At 48.3% G+C, this 25,597-nt stretch overlaps 1 protein-coding gene and 1 pseudogene across 1 annotated transcript in view; one reads left to right on the top strand and one right to left on the bottom strand.

Moving 5' to 3' along the window:
* The window catches only part of PIK3CD (phosphatidylinositol-4,5-bisphosphate 3-kinase catalytic subunit delta), a 61,530-nt gene extending 37,524 nt beyond the window's left edge, over positions 1–24,006 (bottom strand). Inside the window, exon 1 of the mRNA XM_065935801.1 lies at positions 23,972–24,006. The gene's annotated coding sequence lies outside the window, so the exon portion shown is untranslated. The remainder of the gene's footprint in view (positions 1–23,971) is intronic.
* On the top strand, positions 16,357–16,476 carry LOC136170018 (5S ribosomal RNA; annotated as a pseudogene).
* Positions 24,007–25,597: the final 1,591 nt, after the last annotated feature.

The raw sequence follows: 25,597 nt of genomic DNA on the forward strand, positions 1-25,597 counted from the left end.
AAGTACACGCGCATGCACGTTCACACACATACACACACACTTGGGCACAGTTACGTAATCTGACACACACAATGATGCGCAAAGTCACGTGGTGGTAGTGGTTTTGTCGCTAAGTCGTGTCCGACTCTTTGCGACCCCATGGACTGTTAACTCGCCAGGCTCCTCTGTCCATGGGACTCTCCAGGCAAGAATACAGGAGTGGGTTACCATTTCCTTCTCCTTCCTCTACATAAACTGATACACACAATGATGCTCAAAGTCACATGCACCCGTACAAATACCCAAAGACCAAAGATACACACACAAACACACACTCACATAATTACTGTATGTCAACACACAATCAGCCGTGGACACCACAGACACACACGCACTAGTGCGCATTCACACTGAGCTGCACTCTTTACCCACACAGCGCTGCGAGCTGTGCACTTGGCCGACAATCTCTGGAGAAGGCGGAGCCTGGCCGCTGGGTGGGAACACCCCGGCACCCAACCCAGGGCGCCACTGGCAAGCTTCCACCTCCACTCCTGCTCCTCCTTGCAGCAGCAGACAGTACACTCGTGGATGGGACCCGCACTCAGCCTGAGGAGGGAGGGGTACCCAGTGGGGGTGGGGGCGGAGGTCGGTAGGACCGCCCTTAATGCACAGAATTGGGCTTTCCCAGGATGAAGTATAAGCTTCAGGGTCACACCTGGACTTTGGATGGGCAAACATGCAGGGAGGGGTTCTCTGACAGGCATCCTGACTGGGGAGGGGTAATATCCCTAACAAACCTCAACCAGGAAAGGATAATGACCCCCTAAGTTCAGGCAACAGAAGAGATTTTCCAGGTAGCTGACAGGTTTTGGCGGGTCCCATCTCCACCTGTGGGTGCCCTTCTCCCTAGGGGCCCCGTGGTGCAGACTTCCTTTCTCTCCAGCCCGGGTTTGACTGAAAGTCAACCTCAAAGGAAGGTCCCCATTAACAATGTTCAAATGAGGGTATTATTTTCCTCTGGAGCTAAGAGAAAAACCCAGAATTCTTTGAAATGGCAAAAGTCACAGAAGTCATCCTGCCTGTATTCACAAATGTCCTGGAACTGCACTGACAAATTCTAGAAAGAGACAGCATGCAATCAGCTGTTTGGGAGATAATTAAGTGAATTAATACAGACGTGTGGAAAGTCTCTAGGACAGTGCCTGGTGTGTGGTATATGAAATCCTCAGACATGTTTTCTCTAATAGAGATGCTGCGACCCACTAGTTAGTGGCAGAGAGGGAAGAAAAATCAAACTGTCCGATCTGGTTCCAAGTTCGGATATATTAACTCCTTTCTGAAATACAAGTGAGGATATAAAGAAATTAGTTAGGTGGATCAATAAATTAGTTTCACCATTGTTATAAAGCATAAGGAAATTAGAGTCCCACTTCTCTACTAGCTGTTGCCAAAAGCTCTGGTTGTTCAGTCGCTCAGTCGAGTCCAACTCTTTTCAACCCCATGGACTGCAGCACACCAGGCTTCCTTGTCCTTCACTAACTCCTGGAGTCTGCCCAAACTCATGTCCATTGAGTCAGTGATGTCATCCAACCATCTCCTCTTTATAAGTTTCTGAGCTTGCAGCAAGAGATCAGATAAGCCTCTGCTCCCACCTACAAGAGCCCCTTGTCACATTCAGCAGGCCTGTAAGAGGGAAGTGGATTTGCTCCATGAGTCTCTCCTTCTGCGCCCTGTCCTGACATTTCTATGTAAGCTCACTGTGATGAAATGTCAGCTTCTCTCTGCTGCCCACACATATCCCAACCTCCAACCTTCCTGGAATTCTGTTTGTCTCTCCCTTTTCAAACCTGGCCCTCAGCATTGCACAGGGTCAGAGTATGTCAACCCCAGATATGCCACTGTGGTATATTGATTATTTGAAATTAAAAGGAGTTGAGAAACAGCCAGTGCAAAAAGGACACTCTGAATCTTCCTTGTCCCCTAAAACCAGGAAATAAATCTTCCACCTGAAAGGTACCTTCCCTGCACCAAGAGAAAAAAGACATCCCTAATCACCAGAGGCAGGGAATTCAGGGGCAAGGGGTTTCCTTGACAGCTCAACGAGTGAAGAATCCACACAGGAGACGTGGGTTTGATCCCTGGGTCGGGAAGATTCCCCTGGAGAAGGAAATGGCAACCCACTCCAGTATTCTTGCCTGGGAAATCTCATGGACAGAGGAGCCTGGTGGGCTAGAGTCCAGAGGGTTGCAAAGAGTCAGACATGACTGAGCACGAGCATGGACAGACGGAGGCTGTATAAACAAACCTTGTTGATTTCTTCACCATCTTACCACCCCTAGCCTAAACCCCTTTTCCTGTCAATTCATAAACTGTATCTTTGTCTTAAAGGAATAGACAAAGGAGTCTGGTGACTTCTGTGAGTCTCATATCTTTGGGGGGGCTTTCGTACATATGTATGTATTTAAATCTATTTTTCTCCTATTACTCTTTTTATTACAGGGCAGGTAGGAGGGGTCTCAGCCAGGAACTTAGAAGGGTAGAAGGAAAATTATTTTTCTTTCTCTATAGCATTTTTAGATGTGGTCAGATAAGAAAACTGAGTAGGAGTACTTTCCTGGTGGCTCAGTGGTAAAGAATCCGCTTGCCAATGCAGGAAACACAGGTTCAATCCCTGATCCCAGAAGATCCCACATGCTATGGAGCAACTAAGCCTGTGAGCCACAGGTACTGAGTCCACATGCCCTAGAGCCCATGATCTGCAACAAGAGAAACCACTGCAATGTGAAGCCCAAGTACCGCAACTAGAGAGGAGCCCCCAATCACCATAACTAGAACAACAAAGACCCAGCACAGCCACAAATAAATAAATAAATAATTTTTGTTTAAAGGGACACAACTGTCTTATATATAAAAAAGAAAGTTGAGTAGGGCTAAGACGAGAAAGGCTATACTAAAAAAAAAAAAAGAAAAAAAGACGAAACTAACAACCGAGAAAAAAAAAGGAATTAACAACCAAAAAAAAAAAGTTAAATGCTTCTTTTAAGTTCTATTAGGAAAAACAAGATGATTCTGGAAAATAATCCTCCTCAAAATGAGGAGACAGTTTCCACAGTTGTTTTTTTTTTTTTTTAAATTTGTTTATTTATTTATTTTTGGCTGCACTGTGAAGCAGGTGGGATCTTAGTTTCCCAACCAGGGACTGAACTCAAGCCCCCTGCAATGGAAGCACCATGTCTCAACCACCAGACTGCCAGGGAAGTCCCTCCATGATTATTCACGTAATTTCCCCATCCTTTTGTTCCCTTGATCTCTTTACTCTCTAATCACGAGGAATGAAGGAACTTAATTACAGGAGTGTCTGCCTCCTGCTCTCCTGTCACTTTTACATATTTTCATTAATCTTTGAGACTCTCACCCCCAGATCACTCAAAAAGTGGCTCATCTGTAGTTAAAAAGCAAAGTTAATTAGAATCTTGAAGCTTGTTTCTTTCTTTTGCCAATTCCCCAAGCTTAGACCAAAAAAGTCTGCCTGAGCTGAGGCTTCCAGAGTCTGTGATCTTGAGGGGAGGGGCATTAAGGGAGGGGAGGAACAGATTTTAAAAAATGATGCTCATGTCTGCAGTGCTCATTCTGTCAAGTGTCAACCTGAAAGTGGGCTTTCCAGGTGGCGCTAGTGGTAAAGAACCCACCTGTCAATGCAGGAGACATTAGAGACAAAGGTTCAATTCCTGGGTTGGGAAGATCCGTCGAAGGTGGGCATGGCAACCCACTCCAGTACTCTTGCCTGGAGAATCCCATGGACAGAGGAGCCTGGCAGCCTACAGCCCATAGGCTCACAGAGTCAGACATGCCTGAAGTGACTGAGCACACACGCAACCCAAAAGCATTCTCAGTTGCAGGGTCTCCTGGTGAGAGGTGGGAGCAGCAGCCCCGGAGTTAGACCAGGATGTGGATGAGTTTCCTGATCTCCCCAGAGCTGTTTCTCTGGTAAAAAGGAGATCCTGCAGGACTTCCCTGGGGGTGCAGTGGATAAGAATCTGCTTGCCAATGCAAGGGACACAGGTTCGATCCCTGGTCTGGGAGAATTCCACTTACCACAGAGCAACTAAGCCCATGTGCCACAATTGCTGAGCTGGAGCTCTAGAGTCTGTGCTCCACAACAAAAAAAGCCACTCAATGAGAAGCCTGCAGGCTGCAACCAAGAGATACCCCCACTTGCCGCATCTAGAGAAAGCCTGTGCAAAGCAACAGAGACCCTGTGCAGCTGAAAACAAAAATAAATAAAAAAGAAGATCTAGCAGACAGTGTCAATGTGGCAAGTGGAGGTAAGGAGCAATGGGACAGCACATGTTGGGGGCTTCTAGCCGGGCCTCGTGGTGGGCACCTGGTTATACCCTGTTTTCCACCGTGGTTTCCTGTGAGTCTTAGGTTTCCAATTCTAGCATGTGATTCTTGTGGAAGGACAGGATGTCGCAGATTTTTTAATACACTTTAGAGCAGAAAAACTATTCCTCTGTTTGTCGAAAAGGTCAATTGTGAATTTTTATTCCGAGAAAATTAGAGTAAGGGGATAAACAGGGTGCCTGGAACAACAGCGGATTGTGTGAATCACACATCAAAGAACATGAAAGACACCCTGGGGACTCAGGAAACTGACCTTCTCGAAGCTTCTTGTGAAAACTCTAGATGCATTTGAGAAGCCGCGAGGGTAAGAAAATTCATCCAAGAGCTTGGGAATTTTTAAAAGTTGGGTCCAAACTTGAAGATGGTAAAATGAATGAATCTGGCAACATTAGACTTAACATATCTGCAGGGCTGCAACTTAAAATTGTTTCTTTAGGACAGGGGGCAGAGGACTTGTGCAAGTCACACGATAAGATCCACAGCAGTCAGTACTGAGAGATACCATAATGAACAACAGCAGCAGAGTGAACGGCCGCTAATATTTTCTGGCTCATATAACATGCCAGTCATTGTGCTAAATGTCTTTACATTTGCCATGAAGCTTTTAAAACATAGCGGCCAGTCTTCATTGGAAAGGCATCTATTGGTATGTTTCCTTCCCTTAAATCTGGGTGGGGGGACTTCCCTAGCGGTCCAATGGTTAAGACTCCATGCTTTCATTGCAGGGGACACAGGTTTGATCCCTGATCAGGGAACTAAGATCCCACATGCCATGTGGTTGTGGAAAAAAAAAAAATCTAGGTGGCCTTTTGACTTCCTTGAGCAAGAGTATATAGTAGGAGTGATGCTGAATGACTTGAGAGCTGAGCCCGTAAATGGCCATACAGCTTCCAGCTAGGTTTGGAGTCAAGCAGCAATGCTTGTTCTCGGAGTTCTGACCATCAGGAAAGTGTGGCCCAGAGCCTCCGTGCTGTGAGGAAGCCCAAGCTGGAAAGAGAAGCCAGGAGACACTGGAGTTGACAGTCCTATATGAGCCCAGCCTCTGAGTCAGCCCCATCCAGGCAACCGGAGGAGTGAAGAAACTTCCAGGTGGAACTTTCCTTTTGGTCCAGTGGTTAAGAATCTGCCTTGCCATGCAGAGGACATGGGTTTGATCCCTGGTTGGGGAATAAAGATCCCACATGTCAAGAAGCAACTAAGGTGTGCACTACAACTGCTGAGGCTGTGCATCACAACTTTAGAGTCCAAGCGCTGCAGTGAAAGATCCTGCACAACAAAGGTCTTACGTGCTGCAACTAAGACCCAACACAGTCAAAAAAATAAATAACATTAAAAAAAATTTTTTTTTAAAGGAAGAAACTTCCAGGTGATTCCAGCCCCCAGGTGTTTAAGTAATCAGCAGTCCTTTGAGAGCCTTCCCCACTGACCCCAGACATCACAAAACACAGCCAAGCTGGCCTGTCAAGCCCTATCTGAGTTCCTGGCCCATAGAATCCATGCTTATAATAAAACAGTTGCTGCTTTATAGCTCTAAATCCAGTGTGATTCGTGTAGCAATGCATACCTGGAACTTTATCTTATTAAGTCCTAAAAACAATCCCACAAGGTAGTTACTATCATCATTTCCTTAAGGAAGCTGGAGCCCAAGACTTACCCAAACCTACACAGTAAATGGCAGAGCAGGAAGCTGAAACCACAAGACCAACAACTAAAGCTGCTTCTTACAGCAAATCATCTGCCTCTTATAGGGCACCAGGCTAGATTTTTTTTTTTTTTTTGACCACCCCTTGGAGCATATAGGATCTCACTTCCCCTAACAGGGATGGAAACTACGCCCCCTGCCTTGCAAGCCCAGAGTCTTAACCACTGAACTGTCTCAATCTTTTAATGCATGATATGTGCCCATTTTGGGCTTCCCTGGTGGCCCAGATGGTCAAGAGTCTACCTGCAATGCAGGAGACCTGGGTTTGATCCCTGGGTCAGGAAGATCTCCTGGAGAAGGGAATGGCAACCCACTCCAGTATTCTTGCCTGGAGAACTCCATGGATGGAGGAGCCTGGTGGACTACAGTCCATGGGGTTGCAGAGTTGGACACGACTGAGTGACAGGACACACACATTGTGCCTATTTTATTGTGACCCAATCCCACCCCTCAAGACCATCTTATGGGGGACTTCCCTGGTAATCTAGGGGCTAAGACTCCATGATCCCAATGCTGGGAACCCAGCTTCAATCCCTGGTCAGGGAACTAGATCCCATGTACTGCAACTAAGAGTTCACATGGAACAACTAAAAGATGCTGCATGCTGAAACTAGACCTGGCACAGCCAGGTAAGTAAGTGAAATTTTTTTAAAACAGACAATCTTATAGGCCCCCTGGACAATGAGGGGTCTCTGCAACTGTTAGATGGTATGATCCAGTGCCCTGGTGGGAGGTGGTCAAAACTAATGGGGTGGGTCCTTGGCTTGTTCTATTGAACACCCCTTTTTGATGACAAGAATGAAAGGAGATTCAAGAACTGGCTCACTCATCGACAGAAATGCAAATACCAGCAAATAACAGAAATTACAAATACCTGGAGAAAGAATGTAAAACTTATTCTAACAGAAGTGGGTAACTCTGGTAGAAACAAGTACAATGTAATTGCATGTCAAGCTCCCTAATCAGAAATACAGAGTAGGGAGGAAGGGAAGAGGCCTCAAGAGAGAACGGCATCCAGAGAACTCAGGGTTGACCCAACACTCATTCAGAGGCAGCACTGTAAGCCCTTCATGAAGGAGCCAACTGGGTCCTGAATTTCCTAAGGACCACTATCTATTTGAAACTATATCCAGATACTTGCCCCTCCTGGTATTCGAACCTTTGTGGAGCCCCAATCATATTTGATGCTTTTGAACTGTGGTGCTGGAGAAGATTCTTGAGAGTCCCTTGGACAGCAAGGAGATCAAACCAGTCAATCCTAAAGGAAATCAACCCTGATTCATTGAAAGACTGATACTGAAGCTGAAGCTCCAATACTTTGGCTATGATGCAAAGAGCGGACTTATTAGGAAAAACCCTAATGTTGAGAAAGATTGAAGGCAGAAGGAGAAGGGGGTGACAGAGGATGAAAAGGTTGGATGGCATCATCGATTCAATGGATATGAGTTTGAGCAAATTCCAGGGCATAGTGAAGGACAGGGAGATCTGGCATGCCGCAGTCCATGGGGTCACGAAGAGTCAGACACGGCTGAGCAACTGAACAACAACACCCATATTACAGCACGGTTGGTCTACAGAATATGGCAGAGTGATGCCAGGTTGCCTTGGAGATTGGGTTATAAAAGAACATGGGGCTTCAATCCTGGGCAATCTTCTCCTTTTTTTTTTTTAATCTTTTATGTTTCTCTCATCTTTATCTCTTGGTTAAGCCAGCAACCAAGTTATACGGACACTCAAACTACCCTGTGAAGAAGCCCGCATGGCAAGGAACTGAGATATCAAAACCTTGGGAGGTATCTCCAGCCACACACACCTGCAGCCCCAGCTGCTCCCTGATTCTGACCTACAGAAACTGTGAGATGGTGTTTGTTGTTTAAGCTGCTAATGTTTTTCTTTTTTTTTTTTTTAATAATTTTATTTATTAATTTCTGGCTGTGCTGGGTCTTCATTGCTGCTGGGGCTTTTTTCTAGTTGTGGCAAGTGGGAGCTACTCTCTAGTTGCAGTGCACAGACTTCTCACTGAAGTGGCTTTTCTTGTTGTGGAACACAGGCTCTAGGGCACGAAGGCTTCAGTAGTTGCAATGCGTGTGCTCAGTAGTTGCAGCGCCTAGGCTCTAGAGCACAGGCTCAGTAGTTGTGGAGCAATGGATTAGTTGCCCCACAGCATGTGGGATCTTCCCAGACCAGGGACCGAACCCATGTCTCCTGCCCTGGCAGGTGGATTCTTTAGCACTGAGCCACGAGGGAAGCCCTAAGTGGCCAAGTTTTGGGGTAACTTGTTACACAGCAGTAGGTAACGAATACACTCATGGCTGCAGGGTTCGCTATGTGGCCTAGCATCTGCTCCAGGCTTAGTATAGCAGAGGCTCCATCCATACCTGTGACTGAACAGTCAGTACAAACTACTCCTCCACTGTAATAATGAGTCAGAGGCATTCCTAAAGAAGTGGCAACAGGCCGAGTGAAAGAAGCCAGCCGCAGAAGACCACATCCTGTGTGATTCCATGTGTACAAAATGTCCAGAACAGGCAAGTCCATGGAAACAGAAAGTAGAGCGGTGGCTGCCAGGGATGGGAGGGGTTGGGGAGAAATGGAGAGTGATTGCTAGTGAATACGAGGTTTCGTTTTTGAGTGATTAAAACGAAGCTCCAATACTTTGGCCACCTGATGAGAGGAGCCGACTCATTGGAAAAGACCCTGATGCTGGGAAAGATCAAGGGCAGGAGAAGGGGGTGACAGAGAAGGGGATGGTTAGATGGCATCACCAATTCAATGGACATGGGTTTGGGTGGACTCTGGGAGATAGTGAAGGACAGGGAAGCCTGGCGTGCTGCAGTCCATGGGGTTTCAAAGAGTTAGCAACTGAACAACAGCTACAAGATTTCTTTTTGAGTGATGAAAATGTTCTATGACAGGTTAAAGTGACGGTTGACAATTCTGTGACTATATTAAAAAATACTGAATTGTGTACATTAAGAGAATTTTATGGCATGTGAATTATATCTCAATAAAGCTTGTTATGTTCTAGAAGGGGGAGAGGAAGCCAGGAGAGGTCACTGTCCCAAGTCAGAAGTGGCACAAGGGAGGCTGGCCCCCCATGGGACTGGGGAAAGCCTTGGGGAAAGTGGAGGGGCCCCCTTCATACATGGAGCAGAGAACATGGGAAGGTCTCAGGAAGGCTAACTGATGCCAGTCAGTGAAAGAGTGTTGGTGTGCTCATCCTACAGGGTCTCAGGCTGCCTGGAGCCCAATATCTGGGGCCTGGACATGGCCCTGATTTCCTGTTCCCTACAGACCATCCCACCCACGCATGGTTGACACCCAGCTCTACCAGGAAGGCCTCTCCACCTGCCCTTCATGCAGAAGAGGGGGCCACAAAGCCACAGGCTGCAACTTCTTAAAGGACACAGAGGCCTCCACAAATGAGGTGATCCTACAGCAGAGTCACCCAGTGTTGCAGGAAAGCCAGTCCTGGATGAAAGGCAAAAGGAGCAGTGAATTTAGAGCAAAGAAAAAGACTTAAACAGTACAGAGTACACTGGTACATCGTATCTAAGAGGTGGTCGATTTACTGGAAATAGAAACAGCTTCAAAGTGGACTTTGAACACGTGGTGGGGCAAGTGTGTCTCACGGAGGCCACAGGGAGGTCGGAATCTTTCGTCTCTCTCTGGCTTCTGAGGCTAGTTTCAGAGTCAGAAGCCGGTGATTGGACCCAAACAGCTCTTCGCTACACCCTCCCAGAATCTAGGATGAACCTGGGGACCTCTGGGAGCCTGACGAAAGTATATACACAAATGGTCTCCTAGGAGCTTTTTTCTGGGGAAAAGTTCTGTGATTTTTCAACAGATTTGCAAAAAGATTTAAAATCTGGGACTTCCCTAGTGGCCCAGGGGAAAGAATCCAGACTTCCACTGCAGGGGGCACAGGTTCAATCCCTAGTTGGGGAACCTAAGATCCCGCATGCAAAAAAAAAAAAAAAAGGATTTAAAAATCTGAAAAAGGTTAGAAACCATTGAGAAGTGGAGTTGTAGGGTAGGCTTTATTTTTCTTCCTTTGGCAAATCTGTGGGTTTTTTTTTTTTTTTTTTTTTACAAACTTCTCATAACTAGCTTGTATGGATTCTATGCAATTAAATATATATAGTATACACACACACACTTATAAAACATATAGCACATATATAAAAGATGTGCACATGCATAATCTAGGAAAATCACAGCCTGTAAAACCCAGAAGATGTAGACAATCCCAATCTCAAGACTCCCAAGAAATTAATATCTTTTAAAACTGCAGGGCTTCCCTGGTGGCTCAATGGTAAAGAATCCATCTGCCAATGCAGGAGACACAGATTCCATCCCTCCAGGAAGATCCTGTATGCCTCGGACCAACTAAGGAAGCGCGCCACAACAACTGAGCCTGTGCTCTGGTGCCCAGGAACTGCAACTACTGAGCTCATAGCCACAACTACTAAAGCCCGAGCACCCAGAGTCTGTGCCCTGCAACAAGTGAAACCACCGCAATGAGAAGCCTGCACAGCGCAACTAGAGAGTAGCCCCTGCTTGCTGCAACTGGAGAAAAGCCCACGCAGCAACGAAGACCCAGTACAGACAAAAATAAATTAATTAAAAAAAAAAACTCTGCAAACTCGACTTCATCTCTTCTGTCCTGATCCCAAACAAATCACACACACACACACACACACATTCAGGGTGGCAGTGGAGATGGCTTCCCCTCCTAAGGGTCTCAGCCATTTGGCAGTTTACTTCATTCTCCTAGGTACCCCCTTGCTAGGTTCAGCCTCCAACCTCCTCCTTCCCCACTCAGCCATGGGTTTGCACGTCCTTTTCTCCTGTCGTCAGGAAACTCCAGATCCGAGGACAACCTGTAAGCCTCAGGAAACACAGAGAACTCTGAACATCTCATTCCATCACCCATCTCATTCCATCTCTCCTTGGCAGATGCCCTCTATGTCTCCTTCCACTTCCAGGTCTCCAGGCTGTTTCTACCTCAGGAACCTCCCAGATAAGTTCAAAACAATAGCTTCAGGTCTTCCCTGGTGGTCCAGTGGCTAAGCCGCCATGCTGTCAATGCAGGGGGCCCGGGTTTAATCCCTGGTCAGGGAACTAGATTCCACGTGCCGCAACTAAGAGTTCACACATTGCAACTAAAGACAACGCGTGCCTCAACTAAGACCTGGAACAGCCAAATAAATAAAGATTAAAACAACAACAACAACAACCTCTTCATCAGTTGTCAAGCCCATCTCTGGGCCTACAGCAAGGAGCCCCCATCACTAAGCACCTGTCATAAGCCAGCACGTTTTAGCTGTCTTACATCCATTTTTGCATTTAATCATCATAAGAAGCCCTTACGGCAGGCCTTCTGTTTCACAAAGGAGGAGGGTGAGTTTCGAGGAGGTGACGCTGCACAGCTAGTGATGGGAGAGGCAGATGTGAACCGGGTTGACTCCAGAACCCTGCTCTCACCACTGAACCATACTCCCTTTCCTGGGTCAGTGCAGAGGAACCAGATTTGGGCCACGGGTCAAGAAGACATTTGAGTCCTGTTGCCCTGACTGTGTCACCCATTAAGTTGAGGACTCTTGGGTGGACTTCCCATGGAAGGCTCAAGAGTTGGGCAAGGAGGCAGTTGAGATTGCAGAGGTCGGGCTCTGCTTCTGCTGGACAGAGGGGGAGAATGGGCACTCCCTGGGCAGACTGGGGTGGGCTGGGTACCAGAAGCCGCATCCTCCTGGCACCTCTCTCTGTAGAGGAGCAGAACCCAGGAGGCCAGCTCCACCAAGATAAAGGACTGCAAGAACAGAAAGGCTGTCTGGACCCCAAGTTAGCCTGGAGACGAGGGAACCGGTGAGAACAGGGCGGGGAAGACCCCGTGCACAGCTGATGGGCTCCCAGAGGCCTGAGCCCTCCTCCCACCTGGGATCCAGATTCCCCTCCTGGGCAACAAGGGGGTGCATCTGGAGACAGCACAGGGCAGGGGTGAGGAACAGGCTCTGCCACTTCCTTTCTGAGTAATACCTAGATAAGTTACTAAACCTCTTTGTGCCTCAGTTCCCCCTTCTGTAAAACACAGATCATGATAGTGCTTCAAAGAAGAAATTAGTATTTGGGGGACTTCCCTGGTGGTGTTGAAGCTGAAGCTCCAGTGCTTTGGCCACCTGATGAGAAGAGCTGACTCATTGGAAAAGACCTTAATACTGGCAAAGATGGAAGGCAAAAGGAGAAGGGGGTGGCAGAGGATGAGATGGTTAGATAGCATCAGAGATTCAGTGAACATGAGTTTGCACAAACTCCAGGAGATAGTGAAGGACAGAGGAGCCCGGTGGGCTATAGTCCATGGGTTCATAAAGAGTAGGACACGACTTAGCAGCTGAACAACAACAACTGGTGGTCCAGTGACTAAGACTCTGTATTCTCAGTGCAGAGGGGTTCAATCCCTGTTCGTGGAACAAGATCCTACATGCACAACTAAAGACCTGGCACAGCCAAATAAATAAATAAGAATAAATGAGTATTTTCAAAGTGCCCAGAATACTACCTAGCACAGAGTAGGTGCTACAAAAGTGTTTGTTCTTATTGTTATTAAAGACGTGGCAAGCTAGACTGAGGTGGCAATTCAGAGCTGGCCAATAGCAAGGCTCATTGGTATAAATACTGCTAATGGGATCTGCAGAAAAGAAACTAGTGTGAAAGAACCCTTTTCTGGAGCTTGTTGTGCTCATCTCGGGGTGAGGGGCTGGTGTCTGAAATGGGAGTTCTAGGTCAAACTCCGCCTCTCACCCAGGCTCTGTGATTCGATACCTCTCTGTAGCAGAATTGGGGGAATTGTGCCCACCATTCCCTCTTCAAGACACCTTGACTGATGGTCTCAACATGCTGACCACTCAGGGCATCAGGCTGCCCGTTTTGTTCTCTGAAAGGCTTAGCTGTTCTTGTGCCCAAGCACACCCATGCCAGCTGTTCACCTTTGTAATTACACAGTGTGGTCAGAGGATAAGTGGATGAAATACGGGTGTGACCAGAAAGAGCTGTTTCCATGAAAACGGAATTGAATGCTTTAGAAAACAGTAAAGACAAGTCACTAAAAGTTTTTGTTGAAGGAGACTGAGCAAAGAAACTGTAAAAGGTGGGGGAGAAGAATAAGAATTGACAAGGATTCTGTGCCTTGTTTAAGAAGGACGAACCAACCAAACAAAAGCTCTTGGCTTTACATCAGTACATCTATGTACTTTTTTGCGGGGTGGGAGGAGGGCATGCTACATGACAAGTGGGACCTTAGTTCTGTGACCAGATCCTCTGGCATCAGGAGCTTGGGTTCTTAACCACTGAACTGCCAGGGAAGTCCCACATCAGTACGTGGGGATATGTTTTAAATTAAGATGCTTAGATTTGAGATGCAGTATTTTCATAATTATCTACCTAAACCGAAGTTCCAGTTAATCAGTCAATGAATCACATAGGATAAAAGGGCTCCTATGGGACTTCCCTGGTGGTCTAGCGGCTAAGACTCTGTACTCCCAATGCAGGGGGCCTGGGTTTGATCCCTGGTCAGGGAACTATATCCTGCATGTTGCAACTAAGATCCAGTGCAGCTAAATAAAGTAATAAATATTAAAAAAAAAAAAAAAGTGCGCCTAAGAAGCTAGGTATCCCATCACAGTTGCATCTAATCTAATCTCTGTTTTGCCTAAATCTGTTTTTCAAACTGTAGTTGGAGACATTGGGGTGGGAATAACGGAAGCCACAGCAAGAACATAAACATCTTCCCAGAGCATCCATCTGACTCAAAAGTAAGGGAGAATAGCAAAATAAACATGGATTATCGAGGAATAGAATGCAAAATTACTGTTAGGGTTAAAAATAAAACCTGAAGCTTCAAAGCAAGGTCATGGTTGGGGTGGGCTGCAGCAGGCTAGGGTCACAATCCCATCTCTCTGGTGGGAGGAGTGGGTGGGAAAGTTGGAGAAGCAAGGTCCATGAGGGTCAAGGTCACAGCCAGCTGCCTAGCCATCTCCCAACCACTTTCCCACAAACCTGCAGCAGAAAACCATCCTGGGGTGGTTGCCTTCAGAGCAGCCTGCCCACTTGGACACACCCGTCTTGCTGCTGCAGCTTGCAGGTGATGGGGCCAAGATCACTTGATGGCAGACCTCACTAGAAGCCTCACCTCCACCCACCCCACCCTCTGTCCTCCGAGCTCCTCCAGACCTTGAACAGTTAGAAAAAGCAGAGGAAAAAAAAAAAAAAAATGAACCTCCTGGCTTTGGCACATCTAAGAGGAACAGACTGATAACAAAGGGCAAAGTGATTCCAACCTTTATCTATAAAATGGGGGTATTTACTGACACACCCCGTGCCTTCCAAAAGGATTATTTGTGGGAGAATCAAATAAGATAGTGGTGGGGGACTTTCCTGGTGGTCCAGTTGTTAAGATTCCACACTTTTTTTTCAATGCAGGGAGCGAGAGTTGAACCCTGGTTAGGGAACTAAGATCCCACATGCCAAACAGCATAGCCAGAAAGTAAAAAAAAAGAAAAAAGGATAGTGGTTGAATAAACTTTAGCACAGAAGTAAACCTCAACAACTTATGACAAAGATACCTGTCACTTAAAATCCATTCAGTACTACTGTGTGGGCTGCAAAGATTCATTCATCCAGTGGCAAACACAGCAACTTTTGAAGTGCCCATTCCAAACTAATACAAATTTTTCCTTACTTCTAATCCTCACGACAATCCAATAAAAGAGGTACGGTTATGTCAATTTTCAGATGAAAATCCGGAGGCTCAGAGAGGTCAAGGTCACTAAGCATTTAGGATCAAAGCCAAGATCTCAACTTCCATCTAGTTCCTAAGTTCTTGCTTTTGACATGAACATTAGACTTTCTCTCTACTCATTCTCAAACACTGTGCCTCCCACTGGAAATACGAAGCCTCACACATTTTATGAAGCTCCCTCATATAAGACACAGGGCTGCACTTAATTTAAAAATAGAGCACGCTTCATCACTGGCTTCCCAATGACAGTAGGTGAATATTTATTCAAATATTTGTCACACCACACAATAGGGAAAAAAGATTCATAACCCAATGAGCTGGTTTTTGGACCCACGAACCATCAGAAACAAGAGTGTGGTTTTGCTCATCTTTTCATTGGCTCTGAACATGAGAAAGGTTTTTCAATGGAGTTTTTTAAGAGGAACAGGTGAGAGGGAAAGTTGGGGGGGTTTTTGGTGGTTTTTCCACTAGAAGAAATTTCTCATGAAGCTATTTGAGATCAAGACTCTGGTTTTATTGATTTCCTCCTCAGACACAGGTCAGCAGCAAAGAGGAAAATGCATGCTTAAATAATCTGTGTATTGGATGGACTACCCTCACCTGAGGCTACTTGACACCCGCTTGAGAGGAGCTTAGAAGCCATTTTACTCTGAGCTATGCTCAGTCGTGTCCGACTCTTTGTGACCACATGGGCTATAGCCCTCTAGGTTCCTCTGTCCATGGAATTTTCCAGGCCAAAATGCTGAAATGGGCTGCCATTTCCTACTCCAGGGGATCTTCCCTACCCAGGGATCGAACTCATGTCTCTTGCGTCTCCTACATTGGCAGGATTCTTTACCACTGAGCCACTAGGGAAGCTTTACTTTTTACTCTAAGGGGCTGCAAAAGTCCGCTTCATGGTCAGCAACCCACGCTGGTACCACCCCAGGGTCCTGCGCCTGCGGGACCAAACCGCACGAAGGAGCGACTGAATGTGGACAGAAACAATCACCAAGATGAATTCTGGACTCCACCATTCATAAGTCTTTATTTTCATTTCCATGCTACAGGGGTGATGGGACCCCAGAGCACAGGGTCCTGCAGCCCCTCAGTCCCGCCATACCTCTTAGCAAGCATTGGTTCATGCATTTGCCCCAGGGAGGCTCACACCCAGATCCAGGCAGACAGCTGGGGACTAGGTCTATTTTGACAGAAGGGCTGATCATCTACCTTTATAGCAGAAAAATGGATCCCCATGCTTAACTCAAATCCCTTTGGCTTAAGTGTAAACCATCTCTCCTTGTAGTATCAAGATTAATCTTGAGGGTAAATGGAGACTTGTTAAATAAAATAATGATAATAACAATAATAGTGGAGTGGGTTGCCTTGCCCTTCTCCAGGGGATTTTCCCAACCCAAGGATCAAACCCACATCTCTTACCTCTCCTGCATTGGCAGGTGGGCTCTTTACCATTTGTACCACCCGAGAAGCCCATTCCTATGGCCATACCACCCTAAATGCACCTGATCTTGTCTGATCCCAGAAGCTAAGCAGGATTGGGCCTGATTAGTACTTGGGATGGGAGACTGCCTGGGAATATCAGGTGCTGTAGGCTTGGGCTTCCCTGGTGGCTCAGAGAATAAACAATCTGCCTGCAATAGACCAGAAGTCCAGCAGAAGACCCACAGAAGACCAGGCTTGATCCCTGGGTGGGGAAGGTCCCCTGGAGAAGGGAATGGCAACCCACTCTAATATTCTTGCCTGGAGAATTCCTTGGACAGAGGAGCCTGGCGGGTTGAGTATCAACTATATGATAGGCAATGTTCATTTTCTGGTTTATCTCATTTAATCCTTAAGACAACACTAAGAACAGGTCCCATTAGCTTCACGTAACAAGAGGAAACCAAGGATCAGAGAAGGTAAGAAACCTCAAGGTCACACAGCAGGATGTAGGGAAACTACAGTTTAAATTCCAGAGTTCCATCCAACTCTAGAGGTCAAGGGTTTAATTATTATGTTATACTGCAGCAAACCTCATGCTATGTCTACAGCTAACAACCAAAACGAAAGCTATTTAGCCTCATTAGCAAAATAAATAGACAAAACAAAAAAAATTTAAGATGACTACCTTTTAAGGCTATTAGTAAAACATGTTTTACCAATATTATTAAATACTGTCATGAAACTGTTCTATATCACTGGGATAAACTCATTCACTATTTCCTGGGAAAATATTTAGCTCCAGGGGCCATAAAAATGGTCAATACCTTTGATGATAATTCTTGAATATGGGAAAATTCAGATGCCTGAAAACAACTGTTACAGCACTTTAAAAGTGGTGTGTGTGTGTGTGTGCCTGGAAGCAAGATAAATGTACCACAGTGGAGGATGCCTGAGAAAGTAATGGTGTCCCTGCATTAGGACACTTATCCTGTCAGTAAAGGAATAACCAGGTGATGAAGCGATGTGGAATGCTAACGTGCCCCCTTAAGTGAAAAAAGCAAATTACAAAAGGACATGATTTGCCCCTCACACAATTAAGTATAGAATTATCATATGATCCAGCCATTACATTTCTGGGTATATAGGCAAAAGAATTCAAAGTAAGGACCCAAACAGATATCTATGGACATCCACATTCATAGCAGCATTATTCACAATAGCCCCAAAGTGGAAGCAACCTAATTTCATTGACAGGTGACTGGATAAGCAAAATGCGGTCCATTCGTACAGTAGAATATTATTCAGTCCTTAAAAAGGGAGGGGAGGTTCTGACACATGCTGCTACACAGATGAATCCAGAAGTCATGATGTTGGGTGAAATGAGCCAGTCACAAAAGGACAAATAGTGTGCGATTCCATTTATATCAGTTACCGAGAGTAGTCAAATTCTGAGACAGAAAGTTGAATGGTGGTTGCCAGGGGCTGAGGTGGGGAGAGGCATATAGAGCATTAGGGTTTAATGGGTAAAGAGTTTCAATTTTGCAAGACAAAAAAATTCTGGAGATGGACAGTAGTGAAAGTTCATGACAATGTGAATGTACTAAGTGCTACAGAATGAAATAAACTTGAAAAAATGATCTAAATGGTAAATTTTATGTATATTTTACCACAATTGAAACATAAAAATTAAGGTAGAAAAAGATATGCCTAATGTAGGGTTCGATCCCTGGGTTGGGAAGATCCCCTGGAGGAGGGCAAGGCAACCCACTCCAGTATCCTTGCTGGAGAATCCACATGGATAGAGGAGCCTGGCAGGCTACAGTCCATGGGGTTGCAAACAATCGAGCACAACTGAGAGAATAAGCGCAGAGCATACTGGTCACAATTAAAAATGCACATTAAAAAACGGAAAAGTGGGAATTCCCTGGCGACCCAGTGGTTAGGACTCCACACTTTCACTTCTGAGGGCCCAGGTTCCGTCCTTGGTCATGGAACTGAAATCCCACAAGACGTTCTACACACCCTGTACACATCAGCTCTTTTACAGACATAAAAGTGTGCCAGGCACTTTGCACATGACTATATGAAATGTTCAAGACTGGCAATAAAATTGCTGCTGCTGCTGCTGCTAAGTCGTATCAGTTGTGTCTGACTCTGTGCGACCCCAGAGACGGCAGCCCACCAGGCTCCCCCATCCCTGGGATTCTCCAGGCAAGAACACTGGAGTGGGTTGCCATTTCCTTCTCCAGTGCATGAAAGTGAAAAGTGAAAGTGAAGTCACTCAGTCGTGTTTGACTCTTAGCGACCCCATGGACTGCAGCCTACCAGGCTCCTCCATTCATGGGATTTTCCAGGCAAGAGTACTGGAGTGGGGTGCCATTGCCTTCTGCGGATAAAATTGCTATTCCAGTGTTAAAACTGGACACTCTGAGGCTTGCGAGGGTTCTGTGATTTGCCTAGTGGTTGGGAGGGACTTCCCTGGTGGTCCAGGGGTTGGGACTTTGCCTTCCAATGCAGGGGGTGTGGGTTCGATCCTTGGTAGCAGACTTAAGATTCCACAAGCTTCTAGGTTCCAAAACCAAAACATAAAACAGAAGCAACACTGTAACAGATTCAAGAAGGGCTTTAAAAATGGTCCACATTAAAAAAAAAAAAATTTTTTTTTAATGGTTGGGATTAAAATCGAGTCTGGTTGACTCCAATGACAGTACTTTTTCTTCCATGTGGCAATTCCTCCATCATCACCTCTGCACCCCACCCCGCCTATATATAAAGGACTTAAAGTTTCAGTATCACAGCTATGAACCTGCTTCCCTACTGAGAAGACAACATGTCTCTAAGATTTCACAACCAACACACAAAAAGGCAATGCCCCCCTGCAATTCTAGATGGGGAGGTGAAATAGGAGCCCTGCCCCTCCAGAGAGCCTCCACCCTCACAAGCTTCAGTAATAGGAGTGGGGCTCCCCAAATCCCTCCCCACACCATCAGCCCCATCCCACCAGCCCCATCTCACAATGGTGGCTGCTCAGGAGGAGGACATGAGGACACAGCAACAAAACTGAGTCAGCCCTCCGACTTCTCAAGAGAGGAAACTCCAAAATGGGAGGGGCTATGTGTCCCCAGACAGAGGTGGGGAGCCCTGAGCTGAGAAAGCGCTGTCCTAGTTTGGGTAGGACCAGAGAAGACTAAGGGGGCTGAAACAATTCCCTGCAGGTGAAGAGCTTGGTCTCTTGGCAATTCCTTTGAATTCCAGGAATTTTCTTTTCTGCCTTTGGGACCCTGATTGTGGAGGGTGCTACTAACAGCAGAGCTAACTTCTAAGGTGGCTGCCAGTTCACAAAGCTGGGGAGAGGGCAGCAGGAGGGAGGAAGGAAGGCTGGGGACAACGGGACCTCTGGTGACTCTGAAATCCTTGCCTGATGTCACCCACAGGAAAGCAGAGGGCCCAGACGTAGGGAGCGTTCCATTTCCTGCAAAGATTACTGTGCTCAAACCTTCCCCAGAAAATACCAAAGAAACACACTCCCATCCTTCTGTAGTAGGCTGAACGGTGGTCCCCTAAAGATATGTCTGCCTTCATCCCCAGAACCTATGAATTATTTGGAAAATTAATTTTGTGCAGAAAGGGTCTTTGCTGATGTAATTAAGTACCCTGAGATGAATTCATCCTGCACTGTCCAGGTGGACCCCAAATCCAATGACAGCTGTCCCTCTAAGAGACATAAGAGGAGAAGACAGACAGAGAGGAGGAGCCGTGTGAACATAGGGGCAGAGATCAGATGATGCTGCCACAAGCCAAAAACAGCTGGAGCCCTCAGAAGCTGGAAGAGGCAGGAGGGAGGCTTCCCTAGGTCCCTGGAGAGAGGGAGGCCATACAGACACCTTGATTTTGAATTTCTGGGCTCCAGAACTGTGAGGGAATACATTTGTATTGTTTTAGGCCACAAAAACTGTAAGAATTTGTTATTGACAGCCACAGGAAACGAATACGGCATCCCTCCAAGACAGTAAAATCCAACTCAGGCAGCTCACTCCCTTTCTGCAGCTCTCCCATTGCCCATCCCCCCATCCCCACCCACTATCTTGTTCCTGGCATTTCCTCTAAGTGGAAAAAGTAATTTCCCCCAAAGTAAGTGAAACACAAGCGAACTGCAATACCACTTTAGGAACAGACACACCCATCACTCTGAGGACTCTCCCTCTCGGCTCAGAAAGTAAGCGGCCTTGGAAAGCACCCATTTCCAGGAGAAGCCCTGAGAGCCCTTCTCTGAGGGGGGTCACGTCACCACCTCTGAAGGGGAGGAGTGGAGAGTTCTACAAGCCACACCATGCAGCACCGACCTCAGGCCCCAGCGGCTGTGCTGGCCTCCAGGAAAGGGAGAGGGAGCCAGATTTTGGAATGACCCAAAGCAAGTCAATATTTTTCTGCAAGGAAAAGAGTGAAGAGAGAGGCTCCCCAGTTTTTTTAATTGTTTTTTCCCCCCACCTTGAAACTGGCAGCATTTCTGATATGATTGCAGGGGATTTCCACCAACCAAGTTGAAGAAAATTCAGTTTTAGCATTAACTGCAGGGAGAGAGGAGGAGTTTTGCAACCTTTGTCATTTATGAAACACCAGCAGTGGCCCCAAAATGAAGATGCTCTCCTTTCTCCCAAATCAGTCAGGCTCCCACCACCCTCCACGGGCTGGCGGCTAATTACCACACGCGACTTGACTCTGACCCGGGGGCAGCAGCGGGCACTGACCCTCCCTGACTCTCCTGGGAGCCTTGCCCTCCAGTCCTGCCCCTCCAACTGCTCTGCTGGGAAAAGTGTTTGTCCCCTGGAGAGCGGCGGAAAGAGCTCTTCTGAGGTCCCACGGTAAGGAAACACTTGGTGGGGCCCCAAGCCCCACTGTCAGACCCACAGAAGCAGCTGGAGGGAGGGAGGTGTTCTCTAAACAAAAATGGTTTTGAAAAATAAGCTAGCCAAAGGGGAATTGCTTCATAAGTTGCACATTCACTTCTCCCTTTAACTGTGCAATTGAAGAAAAACAAGGTGAAGCAGGAACTGACCCCTCATACTCCCCCATTCTCCCCCCACCCCACAATCTCGCTTGATACAGGCACAAAAGCAAAGCTAACCAGGTCTGAGGCTGGTCTCTATTTATGAATTGTCTTGCCTTGTAAGCACCCCCAGGGGCTGATACTCTCCCTGCCAGCCCGCCTTGTTTTTAGCCTTGGCCCCCAGGGGGATCCGTAATAAAGCAAAAGAAAGAATGGAGCCCCAAGCATCATTCAAAGATGCACTTTTACCCGTCCTTCCTGGGCAAGGACCAAAGCAGCAAAAATGCAATTTGTCCCACCAGAAAGAGACATCAGCATGGTCAGAAGGACCTCTGGGGCAGTTGCCCTAAATCCAGAAACATCTGGTTTGGCAGCGTTGTTTCTAAAGGTGGGTGGAGAGGTGAGGGGAAGTAAGCTTGGCTGTCTTTAGAGCTGGCAACTGCCAACTAGGTTTTAAGAGTATACTCATCCTCCCACCCCACCCCCACACCCTGGGTGTTTTCCACTACTTTGCTGAAAGTACCAGAAGAGAATGAACCTCAGCATGTGCTAGTCAGCGCTCTCCTGAGCCAGGATGGACAGAATCCCACCATCAAGACATTAAGCCACAGCAGGGCATGAGAATACGAAGGGGTTGGCAATTTCTGCTCTAGGGAGACCCGAAGAGAAAGCTCTATTCTGCTCTCCTTGTGTTTGCTGGCAGCCTCCTAAATCAGAAGAATCTTCACCCCCACTTATCATGACCCTCAGACCTGGTGGGTAAGGGTAGTAGGGTTTTACAGGAGAGCATCCAGGTGGGTACTTTAGACTCTATGGCTCTGAAAGGACACCCCGCATCCCAGGTCCGACCACCAAGCAAACTGTTAGGCGACATACATTCTTCTTCATCTGCAAACAGCAACACTATCAGATGACTAAATGCTTTGGCGTCTAAAGGAACCAGGATTCTGGATCAGCTAATTGTAAACGTGTGGGTCAGCAAGTTTGGTTTCCTCCAGTGCAAACAGAGCCCTCATTCAGCGCCTATGGTTAACTGAACATACTATGGCATCATTCACTTGAGAATACTGAGGCACTCAGGCATGCCAGCGGTGGGTGTGCAGACCCTCTGCAAGTGAGCAGTGGGGTTAGTCCTCGGTTTCAAAGTCTCTGGAGCAGTGGACCTTTCCCGGGGAGATGCCTGGGAACGGAAGCCGCTCCCTGCCCCAAGGCACACACCTCACACACGCGTGACCGTGCGTGCAGGACATTTCTGGGGGTGGCGTCTGTTGGGGCTTCTGCAGGAGCCCCGGGGGAAAGAAGCCCCACTCGATGATCCGGTGGGGTTCGAGACCCACTGCACCGTCCTTCCTGGGACACCTGAACGGAATGAAAGCTGCCCAATCATCCGACGGCTACGGAGCGCTCCATATGCAAACTGGGCAGATCCCAAGGGTGCTGCGCTTGAACTTGGTACACGGGCCGCCGGCACGGGCTGCCCCACGGCGCCCCCCACTCCGACCCCAGAAATCCCATCCCCACTCGCTTCCCCTCCCGAAGCGCCTCCTATCAGTCCTCTCCTGGCTCTCCATCTCCCCACCCGAGCAGGGCTCAGGGCGCAGACGGCAAAGCAGTGCCCCCGCCCCCACGTCCCCGTCCCCAAAAAAGTTCCCCCGGTTCCTCTCTCCTCTATCTCAGAGAAGGGGTGCACAGGACGGACCCTAAATAAAAACAGGAAACGCGATTTAAAAAAAAAAGCAGCAGCAGCAGCCTCATTCAGGCTGAATTACGGGTACGACTATTAAAAAGAAGAAAGAAAGGAAAAAAAAAAAAGAGTCCGGAAATGCAAAGCTGAAGGCGGTTTTGCCGCCGTAACCCGGACCCAGCCGCAGATCCGGGGGCTGGTCTCGCCGCGCCGCTGCAGTAAACACGCGGTGAGCGGCGCCGGCGGCCGGAGCCCAGCCGGGGAGGGCGGGAGAGAGACCCGCCGCACATCTACGCGCCCGGCAACGCCTTCCCCGGCCTCTCTCCAGCCCCGGGTCCCGCTCTCCCGGGTTGGGGAGGGCGCGCCGGGCTAGGGATCGGGGGAGATGTGTGCACCCCTCTCCCCACGGCTCGACGGGAGCTCGGGGCGGGGAGGGGGGATGCAGCACCGCCGTAGGTAACGTAGCCTGCACCCCGCGGCATAGCCCGGGCGCCCCGGGTCCCGCTCGCCAGCCCCCGGGGCAGGGCGCACTCGGCTAAGCGCTGTCCTTCTCCCCTGGGCTCGGCTGGTGCAGAAGAGGCTGCCCCGCCGAGGGAGCGCACCTCGTACCCCGCCTCCGGCCCGGGAGCTCCCGGGCCCCACTCCGCGGGGCATGAAGTCCCCGCGCACGGGGGCTGTGTGCACCCCTCTCTCGGCGGACGCTCCGGGGGCCGCCCCGACCCCGCGCACAGCCTTGGCCCAAGTTCCGGGGGGCGCCCCCTAGCCCGGCTCGCTAGACGCGGGCGGGTGCACAGGACCCGGGTGCACCGGCTGTTCGCGCCGGGAGACGTCCGCAAGACGGTCCCCCGTCTCCTCGAGGTCCCCCTAAGTCCCCCGAAGTCCCTGGCCCCGGTCCTCTCCCCCATCTCCCAGATGCAGCCGGAGGTGAGCGCTTACCCGTCCGGGCGCAGCTGGCAGCCGCTGGGAGCTCCGGCGCTGGGCGCGAGTGAGCCTCGAGGGAGGGAGGCGGGGCGCGGTGGGGGCGCCCCGCCTGCTGACAGCCCGCACACTCCACTTCCCACTTTGTTTCCTTTTTACTTGCAACAGGAAAAACACCAGGTCCTCCTGCCACTTCGTCTAACCCTCCGCCCGCCTCGCCTGCCCCCCTCCGTCTCGGGCTGGAGGGGCGTCAGCCCAGGTGCCTCTGGAAGCTACACCTTGCCCTTCTTCAAAACAAGTTTATATCTGTATCCCGAAATGGAGTTTCCTGCCGTGTCAACACACAAAGATGTCACAGCCATCAGCGATTCCGGCCCTCCAAATGTGAATTTCTGAGCCCGGAGGGCGCCCAGGAAGAAGGATGAAGCTCCCATGGACCAGCGCTAAGGAGCTGGGGGTGGTGGGGGTGGGGGTGGGGGGTGACGCGGGCATGTGAAAAAACGTAGGATTCTGGCCGCCTTAGCTGAGATGCATATGAAAGGAATGATTTCAGCGAGCCCAGGCTCTTGCACCTTTCCATACACAGAAAAGCGCTAAATTCCTTGAGATATCTGGTTTTAAATAATTAATAATAATCTTTTGATGTTCAGACTACTTGTCCCTTGTTGCAAACTTCTATATAATCTGACTCTTCCGTCCCGCCCCCCACCTCCACTTTGTCTGTAGCAGTTCTCTCAGGGTTACTTGCGATGCTGTCTCCCAGGCTTGACATCTTAAAAATTTGCACCAAATAAAACATAACTCTTGACTTTTAGGTTGTGACTATTTTTTTAAGTCGACAGTTTTTATTTATTAAAGAAAACAATCAAATCAAGGTCCTAAGAGCTCATAAAAGTCCCACACCTTCCACATGCACACACCAAAGGATTTCAGCACTGGAGGGAGGAAAGCTGGAGGCTCCCAGGGGGTGTCCAAGGCCAAATGTAGGGAACTTGGCAGGCAGGTGGGTAAGCGGGGTGGACTTGGAGCTCAGAGAACCACTGTGCTCAGTCCTGGAGGGAAAGCAGTGGCTTGTGGGCTTGGATGGGCCAAGAGCATGGGTCAGTGCCCCCCAAGATTACTACAGTGGCTTCAGATCCTTCCAGCATGTGATGGGTGATGAGTCAGTCAGTATCTTTGTCCAATGGCTTAAAGAACCCTCCCCAACCCAGCCTGGGAAAGAAAGTACCTGTTTGCTTTCTTTGAACAGAAGAAGACTCTGAGGCTTGGAGAGGTGTTCCTTCTACCCAGGAGATCCTCTGGCTACCCCCCAGGGCCCGTTTGGGCCCAGCACTGGCTACAACATTGGAAGGACAGGCAGTTCTGTGTTCAGCCAGGAAATGGGAGAGAATTTGGGCAAGGTGAGTGGGTTACTAAGTCATCCCCGTTTTCTAACAATTGGGCTGCAGACTCTGGTCTCTCAGCTGGATACCTGTGAAGGAGCCAGGAGAGACCATGGGTCCCTACGGGTGAGAATGCTGGGTCTGTTCCCAGGAGTATACATCTTTCCCAATGAAACATCTGAGGTTCACAACCTCACTCTTACCAGGCCAGGACCACTCCAGGGCTGTCCAAAGCCAGAAGAGAAATGGACATTTCAGAGAG

This window comes from Muntiacus reevesi, chromosome 5 (assembly GCF_963930625.1).
Source record: "Muntiacus reevesi chromosome 5, mMunRee1.1, whole genome shotgun sequence".
NCBI classification, from domain to species: Eukaryota; Metazoa; Chordata; class Mammalia; order Artiodactyla; family Cervidae; genus Muntiacus; species Muntiacus reevesi.